Source organism: Crocodylus porosus, unplaced genomic scaffold, assembly GCF_001723895.1.
Source record: "Crocodylus porosus isolate Cpor-Errol unplaced genomic scaffold, CroPor_comp1, whole genome shotgun sequence".
NCBI classification, from domain to species: domain Eukaryota; kingdom Metazoa; phylum Chordata; order Crocodylia; family Crocodylidae; genus Crocodylus; species Crocodylus porosus.
Genome location: NW_017728920.1, coordinates 15834088 through 15846882, shown reverse-complemented (window position 1 = coordinate 15846882; position 12795 = coordinate 15834088). Strand labels below are relative to the sequence as shown.

Below are 12795 nucleotides of genomic sequence, written 5' to 3'. Positions count from 1 at the left end.
TGCTATTGTATAACCTGCTCCCTACAGAAAAAAGGGTCTGATGCAGCTTGTTTTTCTGCAAGAGTCTAATAATAAAAATGCTTGTTATGGATAAAAGGGTTTGTTATGGCACATTCCATCTGTATCTGAAGCAAATGGCTCCTAGTATCAAGACAAAGAGAAAAACAATGATAAAGTGAAGACATACCCCAAGCTGTTGATGAAAAACAGAAAATTGGCCTAACTGGTAGCTACATGACTACAGGACTATAAATATTACCCACCTTTTAAAACCCTACCCCTCTCTTTCTCTCCCCCCTTTTCCTTCCCATACCCTCTTCCCCTTCCTTTCCCCTCACCCCAGCAATGCCTGAAAACTGAAGATTTCTCTGCTCCCTTCAAGGAAACTTGCCCTCTCTGGAAGCCTGGCCAGCTCCTGAGTCATGTATCATTAGGACTGGTAATATACAGTTCCTTACTTGCTAAGACTGTATCTTGCTAAGATTACTGAAATTGCTAAGATTATATATATATGCTTGCTTTAAGTTAATACATTATAATGCCCAATAAAACTGATATATTAAAATGTTAACTGGGTTGGGCAAAATGAATAGGTCCCCAGCTCAGGGGAATAAATAGATTCTCATTTGGAGAAAACTGAAGCACGCTAAGGCAATAATCAATCCTGCTGCTTGCTCTCTCTCTGTTTGGCAGAACCAGATACCACCTGGTTCTTAGGGCAACATCTCAAGCTAAAACAGATTGACCCCTTAGAGACACTTCCTGCAAAGCATGCTTTTCAGTCCTTTAATTAGTCTTATAGTTCCTGGCTGAAGCCTCTTTCATTTTTCAACATTTTTCTGGTGACTTCACTCCTTCAGAGGGGTGAGCACAAGAACTGGACATAACCTTCCACAAGTCCTCACTCCCAGAACACAGATCTCAAGATGATATTAACTCAATTCCAAACACAAGAGTTAATATAACCTCACAACTCCTTCTCAGGATTTCCCTCTATGTAAGTGTCCATACAGAATTGACCACAATATTACACTGTGAGCTTACATTTACATTAAGACTTCCTCTTCCCAAGTCTTTTTCAACTGCTGCTTATCATGCACAGTTCCTCCCTGCTTTTCCTTCATTGCTAGACATACAACTTATATTAGGCTTCATTAAAATGGACAGTCTGCTTGGGTTCCGCTTACTCAAGTGAGCCAAACTATTCTGCATCAGTATCCATTTTTTATTCCTCACTTGCACAATCTTTGTCATTTTCAGACTTTCACTGTTGATGTTATAGAGTTCTTTTATACCACCAGAGAGAGAGAGAGAGATCCCTTCTTTATTTTTCACTTGCACAATCTTTGTCATTTTCAGACTTTCACTGTTGATGTTATAGAGTTCTTTTATACCACCAGAGAGAGAGAGAGAGATCCCTTCTTTATTTTTCACTTGCACAATCTTTGTCATTTTCAGACTTTCACTGTTGATGTTATAGAGTTCTTTTATACCACCAGAGAGAGAGAGAGAGATCCCTTCTTTATTTTTCACTTGCACAATCTTTGTCATTTTCAGACTTTCACTGTTGATGTTATAGAGTTCTTTTATACCACCAGAGAGAGAGAGAGAGATCCCTTCTTTATTTTTCACTTGCACAATCTTTGTCATTTTCAGGCTTTTAGTGCTGATGTTATGTATTTCTTCTACACCACCAGAGAGAGAAAGAGACAGAGAAAAAGAGGGGTCAAGAGAATGGTACAGGACTCTGATGGAAAAATGCATTCAAGGATGACTCATGCTTAACGAGTGTTAGTTAGCTAGTTTTTATTCTGTTCACCAGCATCTATTCTCCATAAACCCTTGCTGACTAGCAGTAATTATATTACCATATTTTAATTCTTTGTTGAGGCCTATTGCAGCAACTTCACTATTTTGCAAGGAATTGTTATCAGGATGACAAACGTATAGTTATAGTAACAGGATTGCCCCTTTTACACTTTCTAATTACTGATAAAATATTAGTTCTCTTTCAGGTTCTCTGTAACTTCCTTGGTATTCCAAGAGCTAACAGCTTCAAGAGCTCCCTAGCCAGGTCTTCTAAAGCTCTCAAATGCAGAATCTCTGGGCTTAGTGATTTAAAAGCATCTACCAAGCTTTGTCTACCATCCTTTTAAGTTATCATTGAAGTGGCAGATGTTCCATAATCCTGTGTTAGGACTACATCATTTGAATTTTTCCAAAATATAGAAAAGATTGTTTTTAATACTTCTAGTCTTTACCTATGTAGCAATTACTAGAAGTCTGGATTTATGTTTAGTTATAAATACTGACCTGGATTTTCTGGTCTCAGATTTATTACAACCTTTTTATTCCCCCCATCAGTTATCAGCACTGCCTACCTCCTAACCCAAGTTCATTGCTATCAGCATCATCTATTTTCTATATACAGCTTGTTTGCTTTTTTAATAGATGTCACCACTTCCCCACAAACCCAGGTTGGTTTCCTAACTAAGGCAACCTTCTCTCTTGACTGGGTATCTACTAAAATGTTGCTAAACAATCACTGATCATCATTCATCATTTTTCTGCTTAAAGTCCCTCAACTGATTGAGTTAACATGTGTTTTCAGTTTTGTAATATGCCTTTGAAAGCTCCAAGTGTACATATTACAGGACTGTATTTATGCAGTATGTGCACAAAGCTAAGTCACAATCTCTAAAATTTCATAGATTTCATAGACATCAGGGCTGGAAGGGACCTCGGGAGATCATCGAAATGAAAGCTCCTGCTAAATTTTTATTCTGTGACAGACATCCACTTGCTAAATAAAGTGGAACCTACTGCAGAATTTCCCTTAGGGTAGATACAACACTTTAACAGATCTGTAATATTTAGGATATTTTGATACTGCATCCCTAGACCTTCAGCAGATAACACTCAAATCAAGGTCACCATTAACCCCCACCCCATGTAGTAGGCATACATGTTAAGAAAGTTGAAGTTGCCCTAAGCAATCTTTTGAGGGCTATAGCAGACACCATCTAATACCTCATCTTGCACTTAAATTTTAGGACAATTATTCATAAATCATACCCAAGTTCTCAGTAACTTGGAAAAAAGTAATGCCACTTTTGTCATAGAGCACTGTCTACTTCCCCTCCTTTTTACCTACACTGCCCTTCCTAACTAGGTTATAACTATTGTTTCTACTATACCAGTCCTGGGAATCAACCCACCAGATTTCAGTAATACTAGGTAGATTGCTCATAAACAAGAGATTCCAGTTGCTTATTACCCAGACTCTTAGACCTGATATAAAGCAGGTGAAGGGACATATGTGGTCTGGGGCAAAGGGCTTATCTTGCAGCAGTGGTAACAGTGAGGAAAGTGGCTGCAGACCAGGCAGTTGCCTGCTGTGGCAAAACCATGCAAATGGTAGCAGGCCAGGCAATCAAGGGTTGGGTTGCACAGCCTTCCCTTGCACATCTAGCATCATTGGCCATGTCAACCAGGCCCACAGCGTCCTGGATTTTGTGGCAAACAATGCCCACAGCTAGCCACTTCCCCATCTTCTGGAGAAGTTTAATACCCATGACTCTAGTAGCCTGCCACCTAGAAGACAGGGTTCTCCCAAACCCAGAGCATAAAGTACCTTCTCCCCCACAGAACGTTGAACAATGTCCCAGATGACTAAAACCCTGCATCTTAGATTTCTTTTGTAGTGAGGGGTATAGTTCTGGATCTCTGTCTTCCATCACTTGCAAAATGAGAAATAACTTTGTAAGACACATTTAGATATTATGCTCCTTTAGCACTCTTCCAAGTTCCCTAACACAACCTATAATCTGAGAGGGATATCTTGTAAAGCAATGTCTTTAATGCTAATAAGCTTCATTACCAGAAGATCCTCATTCATCAACTTGCATACAGTAATATAGCTAAGAAGGGACTACCAGCCCTGGGTGCTGAACTGGGATGGGGAGGGAGGACTCAAAAATAACAACTGCTGCATTGCTGGCTTAGCCTGGCTGCTACCAGCAGCAGACACCAATGCTGACTCATGAACCACTGCTGCCATCCAGGGCAAAGTGCCCAGGTACATCACTAGCTGCAAAACCTAGCCAGTCTTAGAGTTAGCTATATCTCCTGTATTGGTTGTAGGAAGTCAGCACATTATTCTGCTGTTCCCTGCAGAATTTTTTTTCCCATTCTTCTTAGTATAGAATGATCATCTGTCTTCCTTGGACAACTAAAGATCTTTGGAGCATGCTTAGATGTTCTCACAAGTTGGGTTAAAAAGTCAACTACCTGTGAATCTCCCAGACCTCTATATTTCATTCATCCTGATTCAGAGATCTTTCAAATTTCCTCCCTAGTAAAGACTTACTATCAATTGGGAGCTTCTAAAACATATGCAATTGTTAGTGGTCTGCTTCTCTAGTGATCACAGCCTACCCATCCTCGTTTGCCTCCAACTGGAGAGAACACAACATCTGTTGATTAGTTGTAAGCTGGCAAATTTCCTCCTTAGTTTCTCTGAGTCCAAGGAATTTCTTGCGAGTCTGGGGAGTCATGCTTCCTGAATCTAACCATCTGAGAACACCTTCGTTTTTCTGATTCTTTACAGTGTTGGTACTTGTCCTTTCAACTGAATCTTTTCTAGGAGTACAGCTACTAACTTACACTTGATACTTACAGGCAGGAAAGTAAACAGTACATGGCCAGTAGTACAACAGCAGCTATCATGTGAAGGGCATAGAGCTGAACCTAAAATAAAGCCTCTCACAAGCCTCTAAGCTCCCTCCAAAATGATCTAATTCACTGCTTATGAGCTCACACACAACTGACCTTACACCTTGGGCCTTGTGGCTCAGCTCTACCTCCTCATGAACAGAAGAAATAACCTCTCAGGAGTTTCGAATGGCAAGGGTGGATCAGACACCCAAGGACTGCAGCCACTTAGGAATGAGCCACAGCTACACCCCCTTAAACTATTCTTACTGCACCTGTTCACAGCTCACAAATTCGTCAAGCAATTGGCTTCTATCCTAAATTCTAGGCTCCTGAGGGAACCAGCAACAGAGTGGGCTTGTTTCATTACGCTGTAGACTAAGCTAATTGCTCTATTGCTGCTGTTTATTTTGGGGCTGAAATGTTAAATTGTGTTTGATTGATAGATTGTAAAGCACAAATGCAAGTCATTAGGAAGTTTGTCCAGTGTTTCCTCTCTAACATTTTTCTCGTCACAAACAAAAAATGAGTCTTTAAGTTTCTGAGCTGTTCCTAAACTGTGTTGGTATTATTTGAAAAGTCAGCAGGTTTCACAGGGGAGGGAAAGAGACTGGCATTTAATTAATTCTTACATGGCACACTTTTCTAGGGCAGAGGGTGAGAATAGAGGGTGGGGGGGAAGTCTTAAAACACATGGGATATACTAAATATCCTGCTAATTTCCCATATACATGACAATAAAATGCTTTAGAATATAAATATGGACAATAGTCCTATAAGATGTAATACATGTGACATTTTCCAAGTCAGCCAAAATAAACGATGCTTCTGGTTAATGGAATACAAAATACAGAAGATGCTTTGACAAGCCATTCCAGGCAATCAGTACCTCACTACGAGATCTGGTCACTTCAAGTACCTTCCTGTTATTTTCACACACCTAACATTATGTTAACAGCTGCAAGAGCCAGGGTCATAGCTGCAGCAGCTTGGTCTGTATTGGGATCTTTGGATTCTTTTGAGAAAAATCACATGATGAAGAACACTCATGATTTTTTCACTCCTTTAAAACAAACCATCTGTTCTTCCTGAGAACAGCACCTGTAGGGAGCAGACTAGGGAGATGCTAGTTGCACAAGAGAGTCAAGTTCTAGTACTGCATCATCCCACTTGATAGTTCACAAGCACCTGTTGGAAAAATTTAATTAATACCATGGTACTTGCCCACCTTCATCCTCATTTAAAATTAGGTACATTATTTACAGATTAAAAAAAAAACAAAACCAAAGAAGTCTTTCATCACTTCTTCCAAAGTTTCTAAAAAGAATTTTCTATGCCCCGTGCAGAAAAAAACCTTAGAGGTAATCTCCCTCCCCTAAAAAAAAATGAAAACAAAAACTGCAAAGTCATTTAGTGTGACTATTTAACTATTAAAGTTAAGTCAGAAAGAAAAACATAAGAATATCAAAAAGTTGTGTGCCACTCAAGGCAAAACCAGAGCTGGATTTAAAGATTGAGACAAAATCTGTTGCATCCATGCAGATGGAAGGAAAGACATCTGTTGACTAAAAAAGTTACTGAAATTATTTTGAGAGAAGAAAGTTAGTTTATATATAATATACATGTGTCCGTACACACACACACGTTCCAGGATAATTTGTGGACTACAATCCAGTTTGGAGTTCAGTGAACTCTCCACTTTGGGAAGGAAATTGCTGTTAATCAATTGCAGCAAGCATGCAGGCTCGGGGCCAGTAAGAGGAAAGTCACTTTAATGGGCAAAGCAGATGTTGCTAAACTCATTGCAAAAGTCAGACAGGCTTGGGGCCAAGGGTTGCAGAAGGGGGGCTGATTTAGCCTTCTGGAGAAAACAGATTGCTGCAGAAATGGAATTGTCGAGTGCAATGATCAGAGCTGGACTTAACTAGAAAAAATACAGAGGCCGCAACTCCATTTCTCATGTCTCTGGTTTTGTTAGGACAGATTTTAGATAAACTATTCAGGACCAATGTCTCGCTTAATTTGCTAGATCCAGTAGTGTTCCTTCTTCCAGAAATTATACAGCCCCCCTGAAAATAAATATTATTAAAGAGATGCTACAAATGCCCAGAAGCCACATCCTCTGCTGCTGTAAATTAGCATAGCTCCTCTGACTTCAAGAGATCCCTGCTAATTTGGGGTTCTGTCCACAAATGGTCATGAAGCCTGGAATTAGATTTTTTTCCAAACATATAAATACATATTGGATCTAATAAAAAGCTAAAAGTGGAGTACTGATGAAGGATACTGACAGTACATAATTTGTAAATTTGTACATAATTTTTAAAAAAGGCCCAAATACTTCTATAGTGTTTTCTCCATTCCCCTGCTAGTTTCGTTCTTCACTTGGTATTCCAAAGTGCTACAACTACATACAAACTGAACTGCTTCTTGACAGTCTTTCCTCAGCTGACTACTCACTCAAGAAAGTAGATATTACACTAACCAAGTTGAAGTTCGTGTAAATGGTGTATAGAGAAACACATCAATAGTTTAAACATGATATGTAAAACCCTGAAAGGATGAAGTATTTTGCCTGTAGGGTTTTCCTTTAGTTTGGAAGACTTGTAATCCTAGTACATGAGAGTTTTTGTTTTGAAAAAAATAAACCTGCTTTATTTTGACCCTGTCTAAATTGGTCCCTCTGATCCATGTTTAGTACTTACTAACATAACCCAAGAGACAGAGACCATGTCAAAAGACCATAATGACTGACTGTTTAAATTTACTTAAGATTCCCAGAGCAACGCATACCATAATGCAAAATACTACCAACGAGCAATCAGTAATAGGAAGAGGTGCAGTCCCTTTTCATTATGTTATATGACAAAGACTGTCACATTGCCCAGCATTGTGAACTTAGAAGGAAAAGCTTTATTGTAATGCACAAGGGGTGGCTTTAGACTTTTGCACAATTGAAACTTTAGCGTTGTACTCGCATTTAATACACACACCAAACACCAGCAAGAGCAGGCAGGCAGCCCAGTACAAAGAGGTTCAGTACAAGAAGACATTGTGTCGTAGCCATGGGCAGATCTAGCATTCTGAAAAGGGGAGTAAAGGGGGTGCGACCCTATGCTGCCCTTCACTGCCAGACAGAAGTTGGAAAACAGCCTGCTGAAGCAGGGGCTAAACACCTCACTTTGGGCCAGAGCACAGCCCCAGCCTTGGGCACACAGGAGCAACTCAAAGAAAAAGTACAGTGAATGAAGGAACAGGAAGCAGTCCCTTCTCCATCCTGCAGTGGGAGGTTAGGGAGGCTGCAAACTGATTTGTCCCTGCCACCCTTTTCTCCCATACCTGGAATTTGCAACTGAACCTGGTGCCAATTTCATGGTCTCAGTGGCTCCCTGACTCCCCACTACTACCCTCCACTGGCACAGGCCCAGGTATCAGAGTCAGAGAGCACCCAGGGCAGCTGTGCCAGATTCCTCACAGCTTCCCCACCCCATGCCCCTTCTGCCCCAATGGGGAACTGGAATCTCCCTCCCTTTGCCATAGCAGGAATCAAAGGAGAATGCAGCTACACTACTAGGCCTCTCCTGGATCCACCTTTGGCTATGGCTTCAATCTTTTGCCAGAAAAGTATGTATTTCCCAGTTTTAGTCCAGGGATAAAAAATGGCTAAAAATAAGACTTTAGAATAGATGCAGATAAACATGTAATTATGACCCTATAATGTTGAAAAGGGTCTTGCAGGCAGATGTGTAGTAGTCTAAATGTTACATGACATTTAGCCACCTTCCTTTTCAGAAGGTTCTCTATTATGAACTCAAACTCGCTGTAGCATGTTTCAGTATGGACAATGCAGACTTTCACAGGCATGTCCCAAACCACATTAGCTCTTATTGTTTAAACTGGCTCTTAACCAGCTGTTAAAACATGCTGTAATGCTATCAAAGCATTTCTAATTAACTTCCTGCTTTACTAGTACTTCAAAGTATTTCTGAAAGATTTTAAAACAGCATTTTTAGGACACTTAACGACTATATTTACCAGGTTGCTCATCTAAAACTTTGTTAAAAGTGTTTAGGATCCCCAAATTTGCATTTTTTGTTTAAGAAATACAAGGTTAATTTCTTTAATACATTTCATAAATGCATTTCCTGACTCCCTTTGGCATAGTCTATATCAAAGAAGTGCACCAATATAAACTAATAAGTAAAGCTAAGGAAGGACCTAGTTAAGTACCCTGGAAATCACTTATCCTAGAAATCTTCGAGACTGGACTGTCACCCTGCTGGGGTCACTCGACCCCAGTTGTCTTTCCTGCCTAGTGTAGGGGGACTGGACCCAATGATCTGCAAGCTCCCTTCCAGCCCCTTACAATCTATGAAACTACAAGCCTTTACATAAGCACACTTAAGCCAGTTTAATCCTTGCTGATAATAAGTTGATATCTGTAAAATACTAGGCACAGTTAAATAAGCTTAAGGCTCTCTGTATTAAGGGTTTGCAAAGGCTTGGGAGGGGTTTTTTGGCCAATTTTGTTTTTAAATGGGCTGTTTGACCTTGTATTTTGCTGGCATAATCAAAACTTTAGGGACAGTAGTGCACCTCACTGCTATTCAATATGGAGGAAGACAGGCTTGAAAACAAGAACATTTCCTTGGATGAGACAATCTGCTGGAGGTGAATAGGATCTTAATGTCTCCACTCATCACCTCTCCCAGCACATTTGTGCATGCGTGTGTACACATGCGTACACACACACACTTCAGCGGGATCAGCCTAGCAGCTTTTCCACTAGAGTCTTTGTTCATAGCTTGGGTCTTTGGCTTCCCTTGCTGTTAGGGCTGTCAATATTGCCATCTGAACATAAAGGGAAAAAGCCTACTTCCACCGAAAATAGTGGGAGCTTTGGTAGGGACTTAAATGGAGCCAAGATTTGACCTAGGGTGCCTCATAACTCTCATTATAAACAACTGTAGCTGTTGTAAGCTCTGCATTCTACATCTTCCCAGACCCATCGTTAGTTACTTACCTGTGGCAGTAGTCTCCCACATCAGGGAAAAGAAGAGTTAAACTGAATTTAGGGAAAGGGGATTGGGGCGGGGAAGGAGAGTTTTCCCAGCACTTCTCTGCCTAGTAAAATAATCAACTTGGAACAATTTTCAGGAACAGAAATTCATTAAAAAAAAAAAAAGGCTTAAGGAAAGGGTAGCTGTTCTAGCTTCCCTAGCTATTGTTTTAACCCTTCCTCTTGGTGACTTGATATTATTCAGACAATCTCTTTACAAGGAAATGTAAATGGATCAAACTTCAAAAGTAAAAATTCACTGGTCAAGCCAAGCTCTAAAATGAACAGATGAAAAGTATACATTTAGTAAAATGTTTGCATAAAATTGACCTACATGTACACTGAAACAATTATGTCCTTAGTGGCTATCTTGATTTTCTTCTGAGTAGTAAAATGTAGATGTCTTATTTAAAAAGTTTATAATATATGATACATCTCTCAAAAATATTGTTTCTATAGCATATGTCCCTTTTTCCAAGACTTAATTAAAATTGGTTTGATCAGACACTATAACATTTACTGCATTATTGCCAGCTTCAGCTAAAATAAACACCAAAAATCAGATTCCTGACTAAGAGAGACTGGCTGTAACAGGCTGTCAGCTTGAAATGACTCCTGGGATTTGTCATTTTGTTGGGTTTTTTTGCTTACTAGAGTCTTCTTTGCATTCCGGAAGATTCCCCTTTGATCTATAGTATATTTTTTGGTCTTAAGACATGTGCTTATGTGTTTATTTATCCATTTGTTTTGATCTTTCCTGGTCATAGATGCATTTTCCCATAGACAAATCTGCCTCCAAAATCTGTGCGCCAGCTTCTCCATTATCATCCAAGTTGATTAATACATTTTCTTAGCTTTAAAACTGAAATATTTAAAAACTTCCTCATGTATCAGCTTGAAATGTATTTGCTAGGACTCCCTCAATCCCCAACACACTTAACCCTACACATACATGAACTCTTGCCATGCTTAGTTCCACCCTGCCCTTTCCCCTGAAAAAAATATTCATGACCAAAAATAGAACATTTTCCATTCTGAGAAATAAGCAGCATCCATGGGAATTCAGGGAGTGATGTTGCTCCAAAATATTTCTAATGGACACTCATGCAGCCTACAAAGTCACAACCCTGCTCTGGTGTAGTTGCAGTGCTCAGTCTCCCGAATTCCATTTTCATTTGCAGTCAGAATTCTAAGACATATTAATTGCCACCTGGAGAACAATGAAAAAACATCATACTGCCTTTTTTGCCACCAGGAAAAATGCTGGTCTTCTCCTGAGGAATTATTCTGAAAGCAGTTCCCCTAAAGTCAATTAATCAATCAATCAATCAAATGCACTAAATTGAGAACACAAGCCTTACTCTGCTGGCACTGTATGCAACAATTAGCACTTCTTAATATCTTTACAAAAATATAGATTTTAAACAAGAAAGTACTTCAAATGTCAATAACAATAAATTATTGCCATCATACTATTAAGTGATACAAGAATCAGAAAAAGTACATTTTGTATATAGGAAGAGTGGTTTTATTTTTGTTGTTTTGTTTTTTAATTTTCCTCAAAAAAAACTTTTAGGGACCCCAATATATATTCTATTACTAGCCAACGTCATAACCTGGAGGAATTAGCTGGTTGGAGTGCGATACATATGAATCCAATGCAAACTAGTTTTGAAAGGATCAAGTTTAAAAAGCTTCACTAATTTAATTAAAAACACTTTAAAAGGTGTGCAAGGGGTGTGACTTTACAAGAAGCAGAAGTTTCAAACACTGCCAAGGTCCTTAGGCCCCATTTTCAAAAATGGAAGACAATAAAGAGCTTAATTCCCATTTTCTTTCAGTTATAAGCAACTAGCTAAATTAGTTTCAAAAATCCCTCTTCGCCCTCTGCAAGCTAGCCTGGTGACACTCTACAGCAAAACCTAGGAAACCCAATCAGGAGGAAGTTGAGTTGACCAGAAAATTCTACAACATTGGTATTGGGCATCATCTATTTGTTAAAATGAAAACTTTCTGGGAACATTCTAGTTGGGATGAAACTTTTGCATGAAAGTTCTTAGTTCCAAGAAAGGATAAATTAAAGGAGAAAACTGAAAAGAGGAGGAAGAATAGCCAATATTCAGTTTTTAGAATCAAGGAGACAAAGATGTTACATCTGACCAATATGATTGTCTTCTATGGCAAGAGGAATGGCTCTGTGGATGTGGGGAGACCAGTGGAAGTGATATACCTTGACTTGAGAGGTTTTTGATGCAGTCTCCCATAATACTCTTGCAAGCAAGCTAAAGAAGTACAGGTTGGATGAATAGACAGGATGTAAGATAGAGAACTGGCTGGATCACCATGTTCTGAGGGTAACAGTCAATGGTTTGATATCTAGTTGGTAGCCGCTCTGAAGTGGAGTGCCCCAAGAGCCGGCCCGGGGGGCCAGTTTTGTTCAATATCCTCATCAATATGACCTGGAAGGTGAGAGGGAGTACACACTCAACAAGTTTACAGATGACGCCAAGCTGGGCAAGGGGGAAAAAGTAGTATATATGAAGGAGTGCAGGGCTAGGATTCAGAGAGACCTTGACAAATTGGAGGATTGGGTCAAAAGAAATCTAATAAGGTTCCATAACAACAAGTGCAAAGTCCTGCACTTAGGAAGGAACAATTCCATGCACCAGTACAGGTTGGGGACGGACTGGCTAAGCAACAGCTGTGAACAAAAGGACCTGAGGGTTACAGTGGACAAACTGAATGAGCCAACAGTGTGTCTTTGTTGTGAAAAAAGCTAATGACATACTGGGTTGCACTGGTAGGAGTGTTGCCACCAGATCATTCCCCTCTGTTAGCACTGGTGATGCAACACTTGGAGTACTGTGTCCATTTTGGGGTCTCCCGTTACAGAAAGGATATGGACAAGTTAGAGAGAATCCAGAAGAGAGCAATGAAAGTGGTTAGAGGGCTGGGGTACATTACTTCTGAGGAGAGGCTGAGGGAACTGGGCTTATTTAGTTTGGAGAAGAGAAGACTGAGAA

At 39.8% G+C, this 12795-nt stretch overlaps 1 long non-coding RNA gene across 1 annotated transcript in view; it reads left to right on the top strand.

The window, feature by feature from the left end:
• Positions 1-308: 308 nt before the first annotated feature.
• LOC109312533 overlaps positions 309-12795 on the top strand; it is a 23772-nt gene continuing 11285 nt past the window's right edge. Inside the window, exon 1 of the long non-coding RNA XR_002101837.1 lies at positions 309-439. This is a non-coding gene — a long non-coding RNA (uncharacterized LOC109312533). The remainder of the gene's footprint in view (positions 440-12795) is intronic.